At 40.7% G+C, this 27,483-nt stretch overlaps 1 protein-coding gene across 5 annotated transcripts in view; it reads right to left on the reverse strand.

Moving 5' to 3' along the window:
- LOC134225355 (protein CBFA2T2) overlaps nucleotides 1-27,483 on the reverse strand; it is a 391,241-nt gene that overhangs the window by 166,270 nt on the left and 197,488 nt on the right. The gene's annotated exons all lie outside the window — the stretch shown is intronic.

The following is a 27,483-nucleotide window of genomic DNA, read 5'->3' on the forward strand; positions in this document are numbered from 1 at the left end:
GTAATCTCGATTTCTTCACATTTAGATCACAAAAATATAAATATTCCTTCTTGATAAATCCAACTTATAAATAACATCGTCAGTGAGTAGCATGCTATTACATCCATACCAGGTAGTTAGATAGAAAGAAAAGACATTACGCCCTTAGTTGAATTAATCGAGCTTGTTAACCTGCTCGTACCTTTCGTATTCACCAATCCCCCTCAGAAGCTGATCGTTTTGCCCTCTCCGAAACCAGCCAAAAGGCTATACCACTGTCGACAAATTGCACCATCAGCAGAACTCTTGGTGGATCCCAATAACATGACACGCGATGTAGCTATGGGAAAAAATATCTCACAAACGACTCCCGTTGAAAATCGCACCTCACCTCTATCTTGGTGGGCACGATTTTCCACCAAACATACAACAACTGCTCTGATTGGCTACGGTTACGGATATTCCGTGGTGCCAACGAAAAACGGTTTCCCAAACAATCGGCAGTCTTGGCGCAAAAAGGATTTCCTCCCGGCTGGTGCTGCTGTTTTGGACGTTGCTATCACGTATCACAACATCAGAACCAGAAAGAGGCTCACTGCCTAGTTGAAAGGTGGAACCTAGCTACCAAGTACGGGAGATCGGATAAAGGGAGCAGCAGCTATCATCGGCAACTCTAGACTAGGTTCGGCTCGCACCACAGGGGGGAGTTGCATATTCAAACATGTTCCGGTGACACACATGCCAAAAACGTTAGGTGCGGTGGTGTCGAGTAGGACTTCCAAACCGAACGGTACCGGATGATATCGCTCGGTGCTCCTGGAGCGACTGGGCAATACTATCAAACGCGAAGAAAGGGCAAAGAGATAAATATCGTATCACGAGTCGTCGTGTTCGCTGTACGTACCTGGTGGGAAAATCAGCTGTCAGGCACATGTATGGAGGCGAATAAGGGTCTAGAACGATGTCGTTGGGACTATGACAGGATTGTATATTTAGGTGCAGGAGTTTGGCCTCAATTACGGATGACTTAATTGGAGAGATTTATTTGGCAGTGTGATGCGTACTAGCTTCTCGTTTAGTATGCTGGCGTTGCACACCCATTTTGAGTCAATCGAACAGGATCATAAAAATGAGTAGTAACATCGTAGCATTGAAAATGACTACAATAAAAAAAATAACATCTAAAAATCCTTATAGATACAGCTTGCGGTATTTGAGTCTCAATGGTCGCTTTCGAAACCTATGCATCATTAATATTAAAAGTCCGTGTAGCTCTTTTTCATAAAGTAAACCGCATCGTTCTCCCAGAAGGTTACGTCATGATATCCCTTGACGTTACATCACTGTTTACGAACGTTCCAAGGCATCTAGTCATCAAAAACATAATTCATCGATGGAATGAAGTACAGACAAAAATCAATCTTGATCTGTTCCTGGAAATTACAGATTACTGCATGAAAGCTAGCTATTTCTGTTTCGACGGTCAATACTACGTGCAAACATTCGGTACGGCAATGGGTAGTCCCTTATCACCAATCGTTGCAGATATCGTCTTGGACTCTGTTATCAGCACAGCTATGGATTCGCTACCATTCGAAATCCCAATTTTCAAAAAATATGTGGACGACATATTCCTGGCCATACCACAGAAAACCGAAGAACAAGTCCTGCATGCATTCAACAGCATAGAGCCAAGGCTACAGTTCACCATAGAAACTGAAAAAGATCAACGACTAGCTTTTCTGGATATGACGGTTATCAGAAATCAGGACCAAACATTAACCACTGAATGGTACTCCAAACCAATCGCATCTGGCAGAATGCTAAATTATAAATCATTCCACCAACCAAAACACAAGATCAACGTGGCGAACAACTTTATACATAGAGTTTGGTCTCTCACTCGCAACAAGCCAGCAGATGAAATAGCCGGAATAATCCACCAAAACCTGAGCAAAAACAACTATCCCAAACAACTGGTGAGCCGTTTGATAAATCTATATGAAAACAAACGTCAACACCAGTTGATCGAGCAGCCAGCTACTAATTCATCCAACCCTACATCGTACCAACGAGATTTCATCGCTCCACCAACACCGCCACCAAATCTACCACAGCCACCGTTCATCTCCATGTCTCCACCCGTGTCGACCCCCAGCCAACCATCGCGTCAGCCGCCCTCCCAACCAGCCACTCAGCCAGCCACCCACCCAGCAACCCAACCAACCACCGTATTAGCAAGCCAAATCCATACACAAATCGAACAATCAGAAAACAAAATTTACAGAGCAATTCCCTATGTACCAACACTATCCTTGCGCATAATCAAGATACTATCCAAAGACTACTCCAACGTTGCAATTACCACAAAACAACACCAAACGATCAAAGATCTTCATACAATAGTCAAGTATCCCATAAGCAACGACGAAATCAGCAACATTATTTACAAAATACCCTGCAGCGAATGTGAGAGCTCCTATGTAGGCATGACTAAAAACAATCTACGTAAAAGACTATCAGGTCACAAGTCAAATGTAAACAAGCTAGAGAAGATTATGATAGAGAACAACACTAACATGGAAGCAGCCAAAGCAACTCTGATAGAGTCTACCACAGCGCTAATACAACACTGTATAGAGCACAATCACCGATTCAATATAGACCAAACACAGATTATCGACCATAGTTATAAAACATCCACACTACCATTCCTGGAGATGTGCCATATCACCAACACCGATCACACAGTCAACAAACGTACAGATGTAGATAGTTTAAGTACCACATACGCAGAATTGTTACACAATATTAAAAACATAAATGAACACAAGAAACCCATAAATGAAGAGTTAGATGAACACACAATGAGATTAGACTGACAATATGCCGATAGGGCACCATTGGTAGCCATTATATTTTAATGATTAGGGATATAGGTGAGAAGAGCGCCATTTGTCAGTTGTGTGATACCACGATTCGTAGTGATCCGTAATGTAAGACTGTTCTAAAACACATAATTTACATGATTTTAACACAAATAACAACAACATTAATTCCACAGAATGTACCAACATAAAACAGTTCAGACAGTTATAGTTAGACGAAACGATAGACGTGAAACGACACAAATAATGTAAGCCATAATTCCCCAATATTTCCCTTTTCAAAACACACATAGTATATAAACTAAATTACAGTACCCCCTGAGGAAGACACAATCCCCGTGTCGAAACGTTGGGCAACGAATAAACTCGTTTCTAAAACTAAAGACTGCGTAGCCGTAAAATAAATATAAATATAGTATTTTTTATAGATTTGAGAAAACATGAAAAAAAAATTATGTCTGAAACTCGAGGGGAAGGGTCGTTTGGCCGAAGGTCATTTAGCCAAAAGGGCCATCGCATAGGTCATTTGGCCGAATTGGACATTTGGCCGAATATGACATTTTGGCCGAACAAATCATATTGCTGAATAGACTATTTGACCGAACATGTAATTCGGCCGAATAGGTCATTGGGCCAAACAGGTCTTTTGGCCGAATATTTCAAAGTGAGAAGTGCGAAGTTAGTAGTGAAACATCTCACTACTCATTTATTACTTCTTATTTTTCACGAACTATATGCTTACTAAGCAGAAACATTGTGGCCAGCTGTTCAAACACACAAATTGCATAATTGAAATTAACAGCGTTCTTTATTTCAGTACATACACTTCATATATACACCGAATTCGCTTTTTACGCGGTTGGCTTTCATCAATTCATCGGTCACCTCAAATTCCACGACTATTCCAACAATTTTTTTTATTTTTTGTTGTTTTTTCGAGCGATATTATTAGCTCATGGGCCAAAAGCAACCGAAAACAAATTGCGTAAAAGTTAACCCCAGTGCACCCCGTGTAATAAGTATATGACTGTATGAAGAATCAAAATGCTATTTGATGAGGGTGCAGATTTCCCACGTGCCTGGGTGAGTGAGTGAGTAAATAATTGAGTCAGTATATGAGTAATTGAGCAAGTGAGTGAGTGAGTGAATAAGTGAGTGAGTGACTGAGTATACGAACTATGAAATGGAAGATTAATGTTCATTAAAGTATGAATAAATAAGTAAACGAACGAGATTAATCAATAAATCTCGGGTACTTATTCAAAAATACGTATGTGATTTTGTAAACAAAGATTCATTCGTCGATTTGTCCAATCCGATGGCACTCCAACGCAAACCAACACCACGAATAGGTAGCCGAAGCCTCCCTCTACCTGTCTGTGGAGATGGTTTGCGTGGGAGCGCTATCAGATTGGAGAAATCAACGTTTCAATCTTTGTTCACATACGTCCTTTTGAATAAGTACCCGAGAAATGAAGATATAACCGTATGGAAGAATGAATGACTGCTTAAGTGGGGGAAGGGAATTTGGTCGAAACCCATTCGGCCGAAAGCCATTTGGCCGAATGCCACTAGGCCGAACAAACCATTAGGCCGAAAGGGTCATTTTGCCGAAAGGGTCATTTAACCGAATAGGTCATTTGGCCGAAAGGGTCGTTTGGCCGAATGAGTCATTTGGCCGGAAGAGTCATTTAGCCGGAAGGGTCAATAGGCCGAAAGGGTCATTTGGCCGAAAAGGTTATTTGGCCGAAAGAGTCATTTGGCCGAAAGGGTCGTTTGGCCGAATAGGACATTTGGCCAAATAGGTCATTTAGCCGAATAGTTCATTTGAAAAGTGAGAAATTAGGAATGAGAAGAGAAACGTCTCACTTCTCACTCTTCATTCTTCTCTTCTCATTGTAAAAAGTGAGAAGCGCGAAATGTGTAGCGAGATATCTCACTACCCACTTCGCACTACTCACTTTTAACAGTGAGAAGTGAGAAATGAGGAGTGATAAGTGAGTCGACACACTTCTCACTCCTCATTTCTCACTTCTCGCTGTAAAAAGTGAGTAGTGAGAAGTCTCACTACTCACTTTTAGCAGCGAGAAGTGAGAAATGAGGAAATAGAAATGAGACATCTCACTTCTCACTCTTCATTTCTCACTTCTCGTTATCCAAAATGAGAAGCGCGAAGTGAGTAGTGAGACGTCTTACTTCTCTTCCTCATTTCTCACTTCTTGCTGTGAAAAGTGAGTAGTGCGAAGTGGGTAGTGATGAAGATGAAGAGTGAGAAGTGAGACGTCTCTCTTCTAATTGATAATTTCTCACTTTTTAAATGAGCTATTCGACCAAATGTCCTATTAGTCCAAATGACCCGTTTGGACAAATGACCCTGTCGGCCAAATGACCCTTTCGGCCAAATGACGCTTTCGGTCAAATGACTTTCAGCCAAATGATGTATATGGTATATTCGGCCAAGTGGCATTCGACCAAATGACCCTTCCCCGCTTAAGTGAGTGAATAAGTGAGTAAATGAGTGAGTGAGTAAGTAAGCGAGTTAATAAATCGGTGAATGAGGTGGTGAAATCAGTAGGAGAGTAGCTAACTGAATGAATAAGTGAGTGAGCAATTAAGTCAGTGAATTAGTGTGTGAGAGATGAGTTAATCAGATGTTGAGTGATGAGTTGATCAGATGGTGAGAAAAGCTTGAGAGTGAGAAAAAGTGAGTGAACGAGGGGAAAAATTGCTTGAGTGAGTTAGTAAAAGGACTAGTTAATCAATTAGAGAGGAGGTAGGCGTGTAAGGCAGTGAGTGACTGATTGGGTGAATGAGCAATCGAGTGAGTAAGTATGTGAGTGAATGAGAGAGAAGTGAGCAAGAGAGTGAATGAAAGGGAAGTAAGTAAGCGAGAAAACAGTCGATGAGAAGTCACATATCTGATGTCTCATTTCTCACTTTTCCTTCTCTACTTCTCAGTTGCCGTTTCTCACTTCTCATTTCTAGCTCTTCACAGTGAGAAGTAAGAAGCAACAAGTGAAAAGTAAAAAGTGGGAAATAAAATATGAATAGTGAAATTTTTCACTTCTCACATCTCACATTTCATGAGAAGCAGGAAATGAGATATGAAGTGAAACGTCTCAGAAAGCAGTAAGAAAAGAAAAGTGCAAAGTCTCATTTTTAAATTCTCACGTTTGTGGAGTACCAAAAATTCACACCTCTGACCAGAACGTTCCAGAAAACGTGATTCTTGTTCCCTATCGAAACTGTGATTAAAAAAAACAAAAAAAATAAAAGTCTCGAACACACAAGTATTTGACAAGGCAAGAATTTTCAAAACAACCCAAAATGCATAGTTTCAACATAAGCCAAATGTGATACCTTACTTCAGCGGTTCTTTACCTGTGGTACATGTACCCCTGGGGGTACCTTCGCTGGCCCCTGGGGGTGCTTCGGACAAGAATGCGTAATGGCGGATGTATTACAATTGCAATGAAAACTTATTGATCAAATTTTGATTATTGTGTAATTTTTTGATTTCAAAACTTTTTCTTGTACTTAATATGCATTGCGATTAAACAGTAATTAATCAAAGCCTATCGAATATTGCCCTCCAAAACCAGCACCGTATATAAAGAGCTGTGCGACAAAAGACCAAACGGACAAAACGTTGAATGAACAAATTTTAAAAATATTCAATGCAATCTACCTATTAGAAACAAAATATTGAATCATATATTATCAGGTATCATGTATCAGAACGTCGGCTCAGGAGGCACGTTCTCCTCAATTTGGGAGATTTTTACCATCGCCTTCACTGGCCTTTCTCATCATTTACCTGACGGAAAAGGAAGTGAAAAAGGGAAAGTAAGAGGAAGTGAAATTCGAAAAGAGAATGGAACAGGTTTCTGGAGAAGGAGAATACATTCATAAATACATACATATGATGGATTTTGTAAAACGCAATGAAACGCGAAGCATAACATATACTGGATAAGTCACATAATGCGAATGCATATGACATAACATTTATAGGAAAGCCAATTATGTAGGCTCACACTCGGGCTCACACGCATTAAACTAGGGACTAAAAAGAGGTTTCATAAAAACACTGAGGACGTAACAACGGACGAACGTCAAAGACGAAACACAGAGTGCACTGTGAAAAACGTATAATGCAAATCCATATAGGTGACAATATGTCGAAAAACTAAGTAAAAAAAATCATATTCATAACCCCACCCTTATTTAACCTCAAGTTGAGATTGAACAAGAGTAGCCGAAGCCGAGACTCGAAAGCCTCCCTTCAAGATTCTTGGAATCCTCTTTTTAAGAGGCTTGGAGGTCTTTTTTGAGACGCGCGTGTGCTTACTTTCAAGAAGCTCAGAAAGGTCATTTCAAGAGGCTCGTCAGCCTCCTTCCAAGAAGCTCGTAAATCTCCATTCAAGACGCTCGGAAGCTTCCTTTTTGGCGGCTCGAAATTCTTCTTTCAAGAGGGTTGGAAGAATACTTTCAAGAGGCTCATACGCCTTTTGAAGAGGCTCAGATGCCTCCTCTTAAGAGGCTCAGAAGCCTGTTTTGGAGTGGCTTGAAAGCCTCCTTTTAAGTGGCTTGAAAGCCGTCTTTAAAGAGCCTCTGAAGCCTCCCTTCGAGATGCTTGGAAACCTCCCTTCGAGAGGCTCGGAAACCTTCCTTAGAGAGGCTCGGAAGAATCCCTTCAAGCGACACGGAAGCCTGCTTTCAAGGGGCTCGGAAGCTTCCCTTCAAGAGGCACAAAATTCTTCTTTTAGGAAGCTTTGAAGCGTACTTTCAAGATGCTCAGAAGCCTCCTTTTAAGTGGCTCGAAAGCCACTTTCAAGAGGCACTGAAGTCTCCCTTAAAGAGGCTCGGAAGCCTTCTAACAAGATGCTCTGAAGCACCTTTTCAAGGGTTTGAAAGCCGCCTTTCAAGAGGCCCGGAAGCCACCCTTCAAGAGGCACAGAAGTCTTCTTTGAAGAGGCTCGTAAGCCTTCTTTCAAGAGGCTTGGAAGCTTCACTTGCAGAAACTCGGAATTCTTCTTTCAAGAGGCTTGGAAGCGTACTTTCAAGAGGCTCAGAACCATCTTTTTGAGTTGCATCAAACCCTCTTTCAAATGTCTCTGAAGCCTCCTTTCAAGGGCTCGAAAGTCGCCTTCAAAAGGACTGAAAGCTTCCCTTCAAGAGGCTCGTAAGCCTCCTTTAAAGAGGCATGGAAACTTCAAGCTCGGAATTCTTTTTTCAAGAGACTTAGAAGCATACTTTCAAAAGGCTCCGAAGCCTCCCAATAATAGGCTTGGCAACTTCCTCTCAAGAGGCTCGGAAGCCTCCAATAGTCAAAACAGTCCTGTAGGAAATTTAATGAATAAATTTACTTTGAATTGGAATTTTTCACGGATTGATGAAAATTTCTTCCAACTTCATGGAGAGTCATATATCCCGTTAGTTTGCAGTTCGTTTTCCATATCTCTTATCTACGATTATTTTCATTTACAGAAAAAAAATGGGGGAGAGGGGTGCCTCAATTAACGCAAAAGTTCGAAGGGACACCCATCAAGAAATAGGTTGAGAGCCGCTGCCTTACTTGAATAAAATGCATTGCTTGCTCGTATATTGATTGGACCAAAAAATTTCAAAGAAATTACCCGTGGGAATTTTTTATGAATATTCTGAGCCAATTCAAAGGATGTCCTCCTTGATTTAATGTATCTGAACACCTTATTTTATATTTGTGTTCTTTTTTCCTGTCTCGCCTTTAGAGCAATTATCCTATAACAGACAGATAACTTTTTGGAAAATAATTTACTTCATTGCAATTACTTCGTGTTATCAAACACTTACCAGTTTGCAACGAGCGAAGCTGCCGACAGAGTATCTTCCTCGACCCTAAAAGCTAAAACATTTTCAATCCTCAAAAACTCGCCGTGCAGAGGACCCGTACCATATTTGTCGTCATCGTCGTCGCCGTCGGCGTCGTCAGCCTTGCAATCAATTCCAACAAGCGAGATGCTACCTACTTCAAGTAGGTACATCGCGTTCCAATTTGCACCAGCACTCCACCCTCATCTATCGCGCACGGGTGGGTAGGGCGACAAAAATTGTCATGATTCGTGCGGTTTTGCCCAGAATCGACCACCGCCGCCGAAGTCTGTCTGGTCGTGTGTGGCGTCGAGGTGATAAAGCTTGAAATATGAAGGTATGGGAACAAGTTTGTACTACTACAAACCGCCATCATCGCTGTCTCATTTCGCAAAGCCTGACTCCACGCCACGGCGCGCAACGGATGGAAGAAGATCCGCCACGACCCCGAGTGCTGTACGCTTTTCTTCATGTGCTTGGCAGTTTTTCGCCCGATCCGCACCTTCCAGATGTGAACCAAATTGAGGGGATAGATTTTTTTTCTGTGCTACCGCTTTGGAGGTCCTTCTGTGCGATGGAAATGTGTGGACAGGGGGAGCATCCGACTGTTTGGTTTCCCGCTGATATCCGGAGAAAGATGGCGGTGGGAAAGTTCATGAATCAGCAAATGTTTGCAAATTGCTATTGGATTGCGAGCGAGGGAAGGGTGGGCGGTTTGAGCAGGATTCGTTTATATCCTGGTTGATTCAAAGTGTCGGCGCTAGTTGAAAAAGGTCGCAATTTTTGCGGTAGATAAGGGGGTGAATGGGAAAAGTAGCAGTAGGTCAAAATAAGGATCTGGCACAGTAAGATGGGAAACGGAACGTGCTCACGATTAATTCAGATTCAGCCTGCGAAGACGGCGATATGGCTCGTGAAGGCGGACTGAATTCGGTGTGTTTGATGCTGATAAGGGGGGAGCAGGCGCTGGTAGAGATTGCGATAGATCAGGGGACTTGCAGCAGCATTTAGGCGCAAGGAGGACGGTTGAGCAATGGCTACAATGTTGATTCCTAAGACTTGAATATATTCACTCTTCGCTTCGTTGTACATTAGCATATCGTTGCAAAAAGTACGTGCTACAATAGAAGCAAAAGTTTGTAAAATATTGTAAAAATATGAAGGGGTTTTAGATAGTCTAATTGCAAAGTGATGAGCTGATATTCGATTCGATAGATTTATGTATAACAGTAATGTAATTTTCCCTTCAATTCAAAAACTGAAAACCAATAACATCCCAAACCGGAAACAACCGGACAGATAATTATTTCCAGACGTGCCTTCGATACAATCCAGCTTCTTAGCACTATCGCACGTTCTGCATCCGGGCGTTGAGCATTTTACATGCGAGAAGAGCAGCGCGGCGGCAAGTGTCGGAAAAATTCGATTGACCAAACGGGGGCCACCTAAACCGCCATGTCATTGCTCATGAATCCCTTCCTCGCTGCTGTTGACCCTGTCCGGAGAATAAAGGATACCCATAATGGATACTGCCCTGCTACTGGCAGCCAACTGGGCTATTGGGCGAGTGTGTACACATCTTCCTCCAATAACCCATCCATCCATGGCCAGACGACCCGCCCCGGTAGGATAGCAGGGGGTGCGCATGGGATCAAGTTGGGGCCAAAGCTTTCGAGCTATATGGGTGCTGCTGAATTTGCTATCTCGGTCGCTGCAGCTGCTGGTGGGTAAATAATGGTAAATTGTACTATCCCTGCTGCTGCTGCTGCTGCGGGGTTGTCCTCATCCATCGTTGCATTGGTTGGAGTTGGACATCGGTTGTCCTCAGTCACTACTGATGGTACCGCCACCTCCCGCCTTCTTCTTGAGCTCGACACGGGCGCGCTCGAAGCGAATGAAACCGAAAATGTGTTGATTTAGCACTCAGTATAGTGCTTTCCGTTTGGTGGCGAGTGGCACCTTACTGCCTCAGACGGTAGAGCTGTGATCTGTTTGTGTGTGTACACGAGTTTCGGGAACCGTGTTCAAAAGGGGATGCATCAAAGGGGTGGTTTTGCGGTGGGAATGCATTCTCGTGGTGGGTCTTTTCCAAATGAGATATTTTGTTGTTATGACGTAGAAAACCAAAAATTGACGTTATCAAAAGAACTTCTTGATTTTCTTTTTCGCTCCAGTATTGGCTTAACTATTCAACAGCAGTCAACTATTCAAAATGTCAATAATGTTACGGAAATCCTAATACCATCTTCCAAACTTAGATTGAAAGATGTTTTAAACATTTTCGTAAGATTGTAAAATGCGTAAGATTGTAAAATGCTATCACTTATCTGATTAATTATCTCTATCATCTTTATCATTAGAAATCTTCTTAGTTGATGGATGCTCTTTTAATATGCAAACTATTTTTTATGTAGGATTACGTCCTTCGGGAAGATAGGGAGGTCATTCAAATTCAAATTTGAGACCATCACGAAAAGTGGTCAGTAAGTATCACACGAATTCAAAACGATTTTTGAGATTTTGGCATCAACCGATCGACGAACACTTTAAGGTTTTGCACAACTAATGAAAACAATGTATTAACGGCGCTAAACTATTGAAAAATTGAATTTCGCCAAACATTGTGAAAAAGCGGTTATTCAACCAAACCTGTACACATCGCAAGCACAGACATTATAACTGCGCAACTCATGAACTGGGCTCTCAGTTCAATCAAGCCTCCTCTGCTGTTGCGAGAAGAATCCGATAGCAACAGTCTCGCGAAAAGGAGTCATCGAGTGGTCGTCGTTGACAGCAAATGAAGAGAGGGTTGATGGCAAAAATAGCGTCAGTTGCGGGCACGAGACATCAGTGGCGGTGCTGAAAAGTTATTCTTAAGGGTTGCGTCCTAGCGGAAAATCATCGAGTGGCCGTTGGACAACAGCAGTCAAGTGAAAATTTAACGCGAGGTACGGACTAACGTTTGGTTGCTGTGATTAGAAAGTCGATTGAAAATCGGTTATTTTCTGGGCTATCAATTTAATTTAAGGTGATTATACAATTAAGCCAGAAATCGGCCATTTTGTAAACCACGTGCTTTTCCAATATTTTTTCAAGAGCACGAGATGAAAGAACCATAACGCGTATGGGGCTGAAATAATGGTAGATCGTTTGCTTAGTTATGCTGAACAATCATGATTTGAGTTTCGGCACTGTACGAAAACTATTACGCCAGATTTGGGCTTTTGAAAATGTATGTAAATAAACGTGTGGTGAATTTGAAATTCACCACGGGCTTCATTCTATAATCACCTTAAAAAAGGCGTATTATTGAAAACAAATCGGTTCTTTTCAGAACCATATTTTTACACAAGAGAAGGTTGAGCCGAAACGACTTTTCGTCAAAGTGCAAATCATGATCGCTTGGGGGGGGGGGGGGAAATGCTTATCTAATCTTCCGGTCAATGTCATCATATAGTGCATATACTCCTGTATATATACGATTGTGATGCATCACCAGTGCTACGATGTGCACGTATTACCTGGCAATCTAACTGCATTGATTGTCTGCCTTTTCAGAATTCCCAATAAAATTCCGTTGAAATATCACAAATGATGGTAATTGTTTGTGGAAAGGGAAAGAAAAGTGCAGTGGGTACTGGCCAAGTTCCCCCTGGCGGTGCTAAAATGATAAGCGGGAACAATGCCTAATTTCATTTAAATCTTTTAGTATCATTAGTGATTAGCACACGTTATTATTTGATGTGGGGGGCAAGCACGGAACATATTTTTCAACGCGGGTGTCAGGCGGCTGACCCATGCTCGACCAAAATAGTAAAATTTAGCTAGAATATTTTAATTTTGTTTGATTGTTTGCTATTGAGTTTTATATCAGAAATCGCGAAAATACTTCAAATAAAACTTTGTAAAATGTTTAGTATAATTATCTTTAAAAGGCATGGTTTGATTTTTGTATTCGATGAACCTAGAAGAATCGTTTTGCTCACTGAGCAGAAAGTACAAATTTGGTAAATTTAGATTTGTTCAACGGATATTTGTTGATAGATTGAGGTTGAGAAATCGTCTGTAAATTATTTAAAGAATAAACTGTAAATAAAATTGATATTAGCATACTCTTTCGACAGCCGGCTGGCAAGAGTTTAAATAAAAACAGGTAAACAACATAGTCTGTGGGTCGAATTGCCAGCTTGAGGCAAACCTCCATGACCTACCTTACCCTACCAAACCACCAACTCCGTAGAACTTATGAGGGCGTCGCCAAGTCGGGGGCCTCTCGTTAAGTAAGTTCTACATCAACATTTCCTTTCCTATCCCTAGTTACGGTAAAGATGGGCGTGGCCAGGAGTAGTAATCCTCATGCTTATGCCATTTTTATCTTAGATTGGAATCAAGGGTAACTCCCCACCTTGATTTCCGATAGCAATCTGGATAAGGATTCCATAAGAAACATGAGTATCACTAGTGTCCAATCTACGAAGTATACCGTAACAACGCTAACGCTAACGCTAACGCTAAGTGCAAATCATGATCGCTTGGTCGACGACAGAAATTTGCTGTCGGTAGCAGCGCAAGTGCTCGTCAGAGGGACATGCCGCAGACAATTCTTCGCATGGATGGCATCTATCGCGTTTCAGCCGCAAATCAGTGAGTGGCTGATGTTGGCGTCAGTAACAGTCAATATAACTTTGTTGCTTTTTAATCACTGAAAGCAATAAAACCAAATTCAGAAAATTTAACTTATCGCCGACGACATCCAAATCGATGAAGACGCTGTCCTATTGTATACATTTTCTCTACAATGCACAATAGGAAAAAAGGAGGCATTTTGGCCAAAATTATGAATCCTGCAATGGTCATCATAAAACCATAGATAGACAAGAAAAATATTTTTTCCTGAGCCTTCAATGGTGTATGGGGCCAATTTTCGGTACAGTATCGATTTTTGCCATATTCTACAAAACCAACGAAATTTGGTCACTTTTTGGCTTGCAATAAACCTGTTTGATGCTGGTTAAAATACTAATGGTCAATGGTCATATAAACTGTATATTCTTGTCACAGACAAATGGACGCAGCACAGATTTCCTGAAATGAGAACTATAGGCTTCTGGTGTTGAAAATTCACTGAGTAGAACTTATTAAACCAACAAACGAGGGTAGAACTCAGTCAGATTGTGACATCAACGAAATGGAATTTCATTTATTTGATATTTCATTAAGATTTCTTTCATAATTATAAAAAGGTATTTTGGCAAGGAGTTATTTAACACACTACTCATCCAACACGTTATGACACGTTATGGTTAAATCTATAACTCGCTCCTATAATGTAGTAATGTAAAAATTGTAAATTTTGAACAACTTCCCTCGTCACTGCGTAACGCTTTTTATATGATAGAGGTTTTTTTTTTAAATTATGCGCTACGTTAAGGCATAACCCTCCCCCTTAAAATGTTATGTAAATTGTCTTCGTCACCAAATTCAATTGAAGTGACATTATTGAGTAACTCGGATTAAAATTGAGAAATAAGAAGTTCACCAAAACACCTGATTAATCCCCCTAGCGGTAATGTTGTATTTCTCGTACATTATAAGAAAATGTGTTTTGGCCATAACTTTTGAGCCCATACACACTTAATTTTTTTCGCCGAGGCCGGCAAAATAAATTGCCGAGAATCCAACAGCTGATATTTCGGTAAAAATCTCGGTGAAAGTTTGAATTACCGATTGGTCGTAAAATGTTCGACACTACCCAGCTGTCAAAATTTACCGTGCTGTTCGGTAGTGCGTTGCCGATCAATTCGGTAAAGGGATTTGCCGAAACTCAGTGATAAATTATTTTTATTTATTTTCAGATGAATCAAAATAGAAATAAAAAGCGTTAATCAATACGAAAGTAGATTTTATTTTTGGTCGTTTTTGTATGAAAAACGATATGAAAATGCTTAATGAAACCTATACTTTTTGGCAGCCATTTAAAGTTATTGTTCCATGATTCCATAAAGAACAGAACCTGATTATTCCAACGGTATTTAATGTGTTTATCTGTTGACTCCTTCATGTGGGGTAAGTAATTTCCATTCATCCATCCAGATACAGCAAGTATCTCTGTTTTTTTTTGTTCGAATTACGGCTGGAGCTGAAATTAAAACGGACATGACTTTCATTATTTCCAATGTTAAAATCGACGTGTTACGTGAATTTTTAACAGATTTTAGTGTCCTGCCCGTACAGGAAAATTGAAATCAGAATGAATACTTACCAAAAAACTCGAAGATGAAAATTCTATTTTCCATTGCTCTTGTTTTTTTTTACAGAGCACGCTAGAGCTTAAATGTTTGACAGATGGGTTTGCCGAAACTCAGTCAAACTCCAAACTACCGATGACGATGGCAAACTTGACTGCCGAGTTTCAGTAACTTATGTAAACGTCATATTTATTGACGAGATATCAGTAAAAATAAGCTTTTACGACCAAGTTCGTCAATTTATTTTACCGAGATGAAAATAGACTTTTAAGTGTGTAGTCCGATTCCAGCCCATTTTTATAGAGAACAATGCACCAACGTTCTCTGACGAATGAAACTTGTTGCGAGTAAATCGGTACAGAGTAAGTGCTTAAAAAAGAGTTATCATTTTTGCTCACACACATACAGACATTCACACACATGAACACACAGACATCACCTCATTTCTTCGAACTGAGTCGATCGGTATACAACACTATGAGTGTTTGGGCTTTTTTTAAATGCTTTCAGAGCGATCATATAGCTTTTACGTATACTTAGTACACGAGAAAGGCAAAAATGGGAAATATTTCAAATTTATATAGCTTACAAAAAGGTGAATTTGGGCAGAATTTTATTCATGGTCCCTTCCTAAAAAATCTTAAAAAATAAAAACCGTTCTGATGATAGAAATATAGGTTATAAGCTGTGTATTCATCAAATTTTACTCGCCCAAATCAAAAATTGCCCTTTTTGTAGTTTTGGCCACACCTTTATATGGGGCTGTCCTATTGTGAAATATTCTGAAACCTCAGATGTGAATATGTACATTATGTGGAAGATTTTGATTTGAAAAATGTATTGGATGTAACCTTGTTCCTCTGATGGGAACCTATGACATTCAGTACACTAGACTGGTGCTTTTAACTAACTAAGCTACGAAGGACCTTCGTCGGCCTTCGCAACTTAGCGGCTACTGAATAAGCCCGAGATTCCCAAATCGGACGCATAGTCAAAGCACTCACAATCCATTTCCCAAGCCAACACTTCCACATGTGTGTAGTACACACATGTGTAGTGTGTGCAGTGCAGTTGCTGATGAAGAATGTGTAGAGTAGAGTGGGGCAAGACTGCGCGTGGGGTAAGAGTACGTTTTCGATTTTTTGAAGTAATAAAAAAAGATAAACTAGCAGCACTGCATCAGTTTGACAGGTATTCTGGCCAACTATTATCATGTGTTATTGTAAACGATTTGAATAAACAACAAGGAAGATATGGAGTTAGATAACTTTTTGGTCATTTTGGTAAAAATAATTGGATTTCCAAAACTAGTGTTTCATTACCATATATACGTTCAATCAGGTGAACATTATACCATTTCGATAATCTTTATTCCTTTATTTCTTTATTTAGTATTCACTTCATCGGACTGTATAGTCTTAATGAAGCCTGATGGAGAAAAGCCATATTGAGCGACTTCCCATGTAGCTAACTCAATATGGCGTAAAAACTCCATATCTTTTTAACATCATTACAAAATAAAACAATATAAAACATTTGACGTACGGAATACAAACATTCACTTATCATTAATAAAATGTTATTCCTAGGAAGGGTGTAGTCCATGTAGATCTGATTGATCGCGTCTCGTCTCGTCTCGTCATTGCATCATTGGTGAAGTCCGAGGCAATAAAAAAAGCAAAGGTAGAGAAATTCTCCACTATTGGGGTGTATGGACATTCACTCACCTTCTGGTCCATGTCGACTGACTTGAAGCCTATTTTTGAAGGTTGCAGCAGACGTGTTGAAGTCAAAGAGCTCATAAAATTCATTGAAGCTCCTTGACATAAACCTAATTGGGTCATGTAATCCGTAATCGGTGTTCCTGGCGTCAAGTCTTAGGAACTCACGTTGTCGAAGGATCCGCTCCGGAGCATATAGGCCCAGCTGAGACAAAATGGTTGGCAAATCGGTCTCTCCTAACAATATTTTTGCAACGAATACAGCTTGTGAACATTTCCTTCTTTGCTCAAGTGTTTTGATTCCCAGAAGTCTACAGCGATCTTCATATCGCGGCAAATTCAAAGGATCACGCCATGGCAGACCACGTAAGGCATATCTGACGAATTTGTGTTGAATTGCTTCGATCCTAGCGATCCAAGTGGATTGATACGGACACCATACAACGGCATTCGATTCGAGTATTGACCTCACCAAGGCACAGTACAGAGATCGAAGGCATAGCGGGTCACGAAATTCTTTCTATTGTATAGAGTACTTTATGGTACAGAACACCAATCCGGTTGGTTTTCCAAGAAGTCAAAACCATTACTTGAATAATTTTTGGGACTGTGGGGTAAAAGTACGCAGGAACCGGTGGGGCAAGAGTACGCATATTAGGGTGGCTCAAAAAACACTTTTTCAAATTTTTTGATGGGCCGCCCTCTTATTCGGTTCTATTTGATGCTCTGATGCTCTGGACAAAATTTCAGCCAAATCGGTCAACGTTTGGGCAGTGCTAAACTCGTTGGAAGTTTATATGGAAAAATGTATGCAGAAACATCCAGAAACAGTGATTTGCAGTTGGACGGCACAATTTACGATCAAGAACCATGATACTCATTCAGTTCTTGTAAAATAAAATACAGAATGTTATGCTGAAAACCGCGAGAAGATTAGAGTTTACTACGCAAAGATATTAGCATTTTACTGGAGTGTTGTCGGGGTGAATTTATTTCTTTTCCAAGGTAAAAGAAACGAAATTTGCTCAAACCCCACTGCAGAGAAATGCTAATAACTTTGCCGGGCAAACTCGAATCTTCTCGCGGTTTTCTGCATAACATTCTGTATTAAATTCTCCAAGATCTGAATGAGTATCCTAGTTCTTCATCGTAAGTTGTGTAGTCCAGCTGCAATTTACTGTTTTTGGATGTTTCTGCATACATTTTTCCATGTAAACTTCCAACGGGTTTAGCACCGCCCAAACGTTGACCGATTTGGCTGAAATTTTGTCCAGAGCATCAGGGCATCAAATAGAACCGAATAAGACGGCGGCCCATCAAAAAAATTGAACAAAGTTTTTCCCATGCTAATTTGAGCCACCCTAACGCATATGGATCTTCAAGTTATGATGTCAAACCCGTATCTCCGGCCGAAATAAGACTTCTTCCAAAGCGTTAAGCTCCACAACTAAGAAAAAAGGCACAGAATTCGAAAATATCACAAGTTTTTAGGATAAGTTGAAGTAATTTGGTGTTAGAAAAGACTTAGCGAACAAAGCACTGAAGCGAAATAATGAAATTTTATTAGGACTTGTTGTACACCTAAACATAGTACGAAAACACAATCTCATCTAAATGATAATTTCATTTAATCAAAAGAAACATTCATAAATTACGCAACGTTCAGCTTGGAGGTGTTGTGAGATGTGTGACGATCCATATAATTTTTAGAGGATTCATTCAAATAGTGTAAGAAATGGGGGGGGGGGGGGGGGTTGATGAAATATCCAAATTTCACGTTACGTGATTGGTGGACTTTCTTTAAGGAAAATGCCTTAGTATACGCCACGCGAAACCTGATATATATTTTTACCTCTGTAGTTTTTTGTATATATAAAAAACAATGGTTTTTCGTATGAAAGTGCACATTTTTAGGACCCCCTCTCCCTTTAAGAGTTACGTAATCTTTAACACCCAAAAGGCCAAGCTCTTTGAGAAAGCGATTTTTGATTTTGAAAAAATCATAACTTCTTTATTTTTTGTCCAATCTAGATGAAATTTTGACACAAGGTCCAATTTTTATTCTAGTTTTGGCTGCACACTGAGTTTTTCGGAATTTCTGGATGGTTTCGGAATTATTCCAGATTCCCTTGGGGTACCAGCAAACTGGTGTTTGGGGTATTTCGCCAGTTATTCAATTTTTCTCCATGGAACCCAAACATTATAAAACAATATTGCCACACTAATAACGAGTCTCATAGCCATTTTTCCGAAAGTGAGTCTTCCATACGGACATCCCCAGAAGGCTTCCAAATGTCCCCAGGGAACCTGTAATGGGGACAATTTCGATTTTGCTCCGAAACATGTCGTGCGACGGCTCTTTCTTCACAATTTTTCATGAATATACTCGCTGTTGTTATAAAAGTGGCCATTGGTCAGTTTGACCGCTCTCGTGATGCCCGGAATGCCCCCAAGGAACCTGTAAAGGGGACAATTTTGATTTTGCTCCAAAACATGTCGTATGACGGCTCTTTCTTCACAATTTTCCATGAATATACTCGCTGTTGTTATAAAAGTGGTCTATGGTCAGTTTGGCCACTCTTGTGATGCCCGGAATGCCCCCAGGGAACCTGTAAAGGGGACAATTTCGATTTTGCTCCGAAACATGTCGTGCGACGGCTCTTTCTTCACAATTTTTCATGAATATACTCGCTGTTGTTATAAAAGTGGCCATTGGTCAGTTTTACCGCTCTCGTGATGCCCGGAATGCCCCCAAGGAACCTGTAAAGGGGACAATTTTGATTTTGCTCCAAAACATGTCGTGTGACGGCTCTTTCTTCACAATTTTCCATGAATATACTCGCTGTTGTTATAAAAGTGGTCTATGGTCAGTTTGGCCACTCTTGTGATGCCCGGAATGCCCCCAGGGAACCTGTAAAGGGGACAAATTCGATTTTGCTCCGAAACATGTCGTGCGACGGCTCTTTCTTCACAATTTTCCATAAATATACTCGCTGTTGTTATAAAAGTGGTCATTGGTCAGTTTTACTGCTCTCGTGATGCCCGGAATGCCCCCAAGGAACCTGTAAAGGGGACAATTTTGATTTTGCTCCAAAACATGTCGTATGACAGCTCTTTCTTCACAATTTTCCATGAATATACTCGCTGTTGTTATAAAAGTGGTCTATGGTCAGTTTGGCCACTTTTGTGATGCCCGGAATGCCCCCAGGGAACCTGTAAAGGGGACAATTTCGATTTTGCTCCGAAACATGTCGTGCGACGGCTCTTTCTTCACAATTTTCCATGAACATACTCGCTGTTGTTATAAAAGTGGTCTATGGTCAGTTTGGCCACTCTTGTGACGCCCGGAATGCCCCCAGGGAACCTGTAAAGGGGACAATTTCAATTTTGCTCCGAAACATGTCGTGCGACGGCTCTTTCTTCACAATTTTTCATGAATATACTCGCTGTTGTTATAAAAGTGGCCATTGGTCAGTTTTACCGCTCTCGTGATGCCCGGAATGCCCCCAAGGAACCTGTAAAGGGGACAATTTCGATTTTGCTCCAAAACATGTCGTGTGACGGCTCTTTCTTCACAATTTTCCATGAATATACTCGCTGTTGTTATAAAAGTGGTCTATGGTCATTTTGGCCACTCTTGTGGCCATCGTCCCAACAAAATGGGCGATCCCCAGTTCACTTACGGTCAAGAGTGTGCCTCCCTGCAGGGAGTGCACCTAATTAGCACTTTTAATTTCGGCAAACATAACACGCGACGACTCTTTCTTCACAATTTGTTATGAATATACTCGCTGTTCTTACAAAAATGGTCATTGGACAGTTTGGCCACTCTTGGAACACCCGGAATACTCCCAAGGAACATTTAAATGGGACAATTTCGATCTTGCTCCGAAACATGTCGTCAACTGAGGCGAAAGGTGCTATGGCGAAAAAAACAATTTCTCGTGTCAAGTCTGCTACTGAAAAAATGTACTATAGACCTGGGTGCTGCTGAAAGAGTCGTCTTTTTGATCTCAAGCGAGTGAAGGGGTATTTTGAAAATATTCCCATGAGCAAACATATTTTGCAGTCCGCCCGCCCTACCTCACACAAGACAGGGCAAAGTAAGTTTAATTGATCTAAAAATGACCGCCTACAGAGTGAGAGCTCCGGATAACGTTGTTTCTCTCGTTGTAGCGAATTGTGGTCACAAATAGGTCCTATGCTGAGGGCTAATGTGACAATAAAACGGATCATAGTTAGTAAGTACACTAAGCATAAAAACATAAACACAACATAAACACATTCATTGTCCACAGACTCCTTGAAAAAGGCACAATACATGTGTCCGAAACGTCAGATGAAAACATAAAACCCCGATTTTGATCCCAAAAGACTGAAAGCCAAAACCTCAAATGTAACATAGACTGAAAAACAAATGCTGTAATAATATGTTCAAGTTCATGAAAAGTTAGTACGTACCCCCAACTCGATTTTCCAGCAGTCAGTTCAGCGGATACAGGCATCGAGTTTTTTTAACTAATTGCTTGAAAAGGTGCTTCCGTTGCAAGCAGTTTATCCTCCAACGGGGTCTTTCAATTATCTGCAGGGTAACATTAATTATGTTTTATTTCTGAGACTGCTGTTGGTAGCGAGGACTAAATACGATATATCGTAAACCGTAACACACTACGTCAAAGTGATTACCGTGTTAAGGGAAAAAAAATATGTATGTATGAATGCCATCATTATTTTCAATAAACTTTCACACAGTTCTGTTTTTTCTTGAATATCTGAAACATCATAATTCTGCTTCTCAGATTACCCAGTAAGGGTCAGTTCTCAAATAACGTAACGCTTTTGGGGGGGAGGTCCAACTTGCGTTATACTTTGTTACACTAAAAGGTGGGAGAGGGGGTGGGTGCTACCAAATGTTACGCATAACGCGAATACAAATTTATTTGAATGTCTATTTTTTAATCACTGATTGAAGTAATTGCTGTTTATCGTTATCGTATATTGGCGACACAGCGGGACTGATATGTGTAAAAATACTAAAAGGACGTTGTATTTCTCGACACCACAATTCCACAAAACTATCTAAATGGTTATGATCGATTTTTGATCATGTGCCGTCCCTATTCTAACAGTGTTCAAAAAATACCAAAACCCAAATGCTTCTGCCTTTAAAATTTTTACAGTTACGCGTTAAGTGGGGGAGGGAGGGGGTACCAAAATTGTTACTTTTTGTTACGAGGGGGAGGGAGGGGGTAAAAAACTCGGATTTTTGCGTTACGTAATTTGTGAACAGCTCCTAAGTCCTGGTTGAAAATTTACTTTTCCTCTGACTTCAAGACAGCTTCACTAGTTCTTTTAACTATTTCTATGTGTGCACATTTAGATTACTCCGAGGCTACTGCAAGCAGCGAAGGGCTAGTAGGATATCGTAAGGGACAATATACGGAATATCAGGTAGAAATGACAGAATGCTTCATTACTTATTCAAAACTCCCATCGCTTGAAACTATGAAATAATCAGTCATTGGCTGTGATTTTACTCTAAACATTCTAACGAATACCGTAATTCTACTTGCTTTCATATATACTCACGATGTCAAGCGTGAATTATAGCGAAGCCTGTTTCTATTTGTTCCTCTTTTGACTGGTGCCGCATCAAAATCAATGACTGTCATCGTCAAAATTCTTGGAATTCTATAATCCCATTGTATTGTATTATGTGGGCATCGATGAAACACAAAGTATTCGGTGATATATCATTTACAGCCTTTTGCAAATAGAAGCCGGTTGCGACAGTATATAGATGCAAAATCTTACTTTTCTTCGTATCGATAAAATTTTCAAATCCAGTTGTCAAGCGATATTGAGATTGACCTGTTGTAAAAATGTAGAGCTCATTGGAGACGGATCTAGTCAACGTGCATTCTGATATCGACGAATTCGTCTGTGATCTGAACAGCGACGAAGAGCTTTTTGAAGAGCATCCGTTTGCATACGAAGAGGATGAAACGACATTTTTTAACAAATCAGGAGATTTTAAGTGGTTTAAAGTTTCCAAAGTTCGTAAAAATGATGCAAAACTTGAACGTGACAAAAGTTTCAATCTAAGTTTATGTAAAATAAGTTCACCTAAAAAAGCATTTATGGAGTTTTTCGACGAGGAGATGATTGATAGGTTAATGCTATACACAAATACGTAAGCTGCTGCAAGGAGTGATACCAATTATTGTCCCTCGACCACTTTCATAACAACAGCGATTATATTCATGCAAAATTGAGAAAAAAGAGTCGTCACACGACATGTTTCGGAGCAAAATCGAAATTGTCCCCTTTACAGGTTCCCTGGGGGCATTCCGGGCGTCACAAAAGTAGCCAAATAACCATAGACCACTTTTTTAACAACAGCGAGTATATTCATGAACAATTGTGAAGAAAGAGCCGTCGCACGACATGTTTCGGAGCAAAATCGAAATTGTCCCCATTACAGGTTCCCTGGGGACATTTGGAAGCTTCCTGGGGATGTCCGTATGGAAGACTTACTTTCGGAAAAATCACTATGAGACTCGTTATTAGTGTGGCAATATTGTTTTATACTGTTTGATATGGGTTCCATGGAGAAAAATTGAGTAACTGGCGAAATACCCCAAACACCAGTTTGCTGGTACCCCAAGGGAATCTGGAATAATTCCGAAACCATCCAGAAATTCCAAAAAACTCAGTATGCAGCCAAAACTAGAATAAAAATTGGATCTTGTGTCAAAATTTCATCAAGATTGGACAAAAAATAAAAAAGTTATGATTTTTTCAAAATCAAAAATCGCTTTCTCAAAGAGGTTGGCCTTTTGGGTGTTAAACATTCCCTAATATATGCTCATTAAACATCAATTAAATGTTATTAACTGTTATTAGTGTTAATATATACTTAAAGCACATGATTGAATAAATGCGTACTCTTACCCCACCCGATGCGCACTTTTACCCCACCGGTGGGGTAAGAGTGCGTTTTTCACTTGTCTTGCAATAAGGGTTCTACTAAAACGAATCTAAATAATTTCAATATTTTTTCCACTGGGTAACATACAGGAAGAGTATATGAATCATCGACACTGATTTGATATGCAGAAGCTTGCTTCATAAGGGCCACATGATCGATTGAAAACTAAGTGCGTACTCTTGCCCCACTCTACTCTATAGCCGCCAGACAATTTAAATACTCACGCTCACTCTAATGTGAATGGAATGGTCAGTTATTGACCGACTCAACTGACCAGCTGAAACGCTGGCTCGAGCACTTCGAACAACTTTTTCAAGGTCCAACCAGGCCACCACCACATCGGCATAGTCTGCCTAGGATCCGACGTATAACACGTGCCAATACCGAAGCTCCATCACTGCTAGAGGTTCAAATAGCCATCCAAAGCATATCGAAAGAAATCGAATAAAGCCCCAGGGGTCGACCGCATATCAGCCGAGATGTTCAAAGCTGACCCCATGACATCCGCTCAACTACTGCATCGTTTATTTCGTAATATCTGGGACACCGCAACTTTCCCGGTCAACTGGATGCAAAACATCTTACTGAAGATGCCCAAAACGGGCGACCTGACTGTATGCGATAACTGGCGAGGCATTATGTAGCTGTGCACCGTTCTCAAAGTTCTATGCAAAGTTATCCTAGCCCGGATCAGTACTGGTAGTTTTCGTGACTGTCATGCGGAAGCGAAAACAGTTGCATTTTCATTTTCAAGAGACCAAATGAAAATATAGCCGTCTCCCGGTCACCTGTCACATTACAAGCAGTCATGATGGGAATGTTGCTTTACTTTGAAATCAAAATTTCTAAACAGTTTTAATAGATCTGTGCAAATAACGATGACAAGTCGATAAAATGATTGTATTGTTTTTGATTTTCGAGTTAGAAGTAACATCATTGAAGGAGAAACAGCTTGTTTACAATAGTTTGATGCGCTTCCATGAAATAATAATCCGTGAAAATTTGGCAGAATACCTTTCATTGTTTATGTTTTCTATGAAAGCTTCTTCTTCTTATTGGCATTACATCCGCAAACTGGGACAGAGCCGCCTCGCAGCTTAGTGTTCATTAAGCACTTCCACAGTTATTAATTGCGAGGTTTCTAAGCCAAGTTTACCATTTCTGCGTTCGTATATCACGAGGCTAACACGATGATACTTTTATGCCCAAGGAAGTCGAGATAGTTTCCAAACCGAAAATTGTCTAGACCGGCACCGGGAATCGAACCCAGTCGCCTTCAGCATGGTCTTGCTTTGTAGCCGCACATTTTACCGCACGGCTAAGGAGGGGCCCAAGCTTCCAACATCCTGATAGCCAAATGGCGTCAAACGGCAGTACCAAGATCGACATACGCGCATGTATCAAGAAAGCAAGGGCTGCCTTTGGGAGCTTAAGAAATATCTGAAAAAACAGCAGATAACTTAACGCACACCAGAGGCCGATAGCAACAGAAATTCGGGATCGGAAGTGGCTGGGTTGGCCACACTCTACTTAAAGGCGGATACTTAATCTGCAAACAAGCATTAGACTAGAACCCAGCGGGACATCGTAGAAGAGGCATATCCAGAGGCCCATGGCTGCGAAGTTCCAATAAAGAAATAAAATAAGTCGACCGAAATCTAACTTGGCAACGGGTTAAAGCGATAGCTAGACATCGCTCAGGATGGAGATCTTTCAAGTCGGCCTTTGCACCACCGGAGGTCGTTTAAGAATCATCATTGTACAGAAAAGAAGGTTAATTCCATGCAGATTTTTTTTTTTCAAAGTGTAAATCATAATTGCTTGACGGCGGTTAAAAATTACCATCGGTAGCAGCGCAAGCGCTCGTCGAAAAAAGCGCTGCAAAAATGTATTCGCATGGATGGCGTCTATCTTGTTTTGCTAGCAAATCGTCGGTAGCAACGAAGCAATATTTTCTGAATTTTAATGCTGTTAGTAATTAGAAAGGCGCATTATAAATAAAAATCGGTCCTTTCCAGGATCATCATTTCATTTAAACGAGTAGTGAGTAATAACACATCTCACAACTCACTTTACGCTTCTCACTTTTTACAGTGAGAAGTGAGAATTGAGACGTCTCACTTCTTACTTCTCACTGTGAAAAGTGAGTAGTGAGAAGTAAGTAGTGAGACGTCTTACTTCTCACTTCACACTACTCACTTTGCACAGTGAGAAGTGGGAAATAAGTAGTGAGAAGTGAGATGTCTCACTTTTCACACCAAATTTCTCACATTTCAAATGACCTATTCGGCCAGATTGTCAATTCGGCGTATCCTATTCGGCCAAATGTCCTATTCGTCCAAATCTCTTATTTGGCCTAATGACATTCGGCCAAATATCTTATTCGACCAAATGTCCTATTCGGTGAAATGAGCCTGTCGGCCAAATGACCCTTTCCGTTGAATGACATTTGGCCTGTTCGGCCAAATGACATGAAAACCGTTCGGCCGAATTGTATATACGGCCTCTATTTGGGACTCTAACGAAAGGCGGAAACACGGAAGGCGGAATCACAAAAGACAGAATCTCGAAAGGCAGACCTTTTTATACGTGTAGCAAAAGGCGGAATATATCATGTAGGTGTAATTACAAAAGGCGGAATTTTAAAAGGCAGAATTTTAAAAGGCAGAATTTTGTCATTTCTTAGTTCTACAAAGGCGTCTGCTTGAGGTAAGAGAGGACATATTTTATTCTTTGAAAGCTCGCATCTGCCCGGTATAAGTTGGAAGGGATTCCTTCTTTAAAAGCACGCTCCTCCGTATTTGTGTCTACTTGCTATCTATTGGAATCTCATCACACAACTGAAACACTAGCAGTCTCTTAGCATGTAACCGTTCGGTTCCATTTATGCTTGTTGGCTCCACCACAAGTCCTTTTCATTTCCCCTACCGAATACAACCCTGTAAACAAATGTTGAAAACACAGTCACTCCACGATTGTCAAGTCAGTGTGAGTGAACCTGTTCCATTCCTACTCGTATCGAACACTTATGTCAAACGAGGGTCGAGCAGTTTGAACGCGGGCAAAACATTTGCAGTCCTGAGTGCTTAACGCTCACCCACAGATGTCACTAGGTTAGAGCAAACATTAGGGTGCAGAAAATTGAAGCATAAACGTCAATAAAAAATATAATCATAGCTTTTGTATGAGACCAAAATCTTATAAAAGCTATTGTTATCTCACACTACGACCTCTTTGGTGCCAGTTTCTCGAACGGAATAGTAGTGCGCGCGTGGATAACTACAATAGTTTGAGAATTAGAATGGCCAAGAGACAGGTGCAATCAAATAAAGCATCAATGTAAATATCTAAAAGGAAAAAAGTACAAAAATATGTAAACAATAATTGGCCTAGAAAACGAAACAATTATCAGTGAAACAAACAGAAAAACATAGAAAAAGGTCCACACAAAGGGCCTTTTTCTTTCCGTCCTTTTTCCTAGGGCCCGGTGAATTCCGTAAGGCCAGAAGTACAACGAGTCCGCCTGAGAAGATCCGAGGCCAAGCCAACCTCAATCCCCATCTGGTTCGTCCTGCGTGTGGAAATATGCGTGCGTCGCTCCTCGTGGCGTGAATCTTCGGTAAACCAACCCAAGTTAACCAACAGCGGCCAGGGAGCCAATCATACCGGCAATCGTCGGCAATTTTGCCGAATCACTCGGTCAGCGGGATGCTGGCAACTGATCCGCATCAACACCTTCCGACACCGACCTTCCGACAACCGCAACATGCCGCATCGAATCGGCAATTAAACACTCGTTGGAG

This window comes from Armigeres subalbatus, chromosome 3 (assembly GCF_024139115.2).
Source record: "Armigeres subalbatus isolate Guangzhou_Male chromosome 3, GZ_Asu_2, whole genome shotgun sequence".
NCBI lineage: Eukaryota > Metazoa > Arthropoda > Insecta > Diptera > Culicidae > Armigeres > Armigeres subalbatus.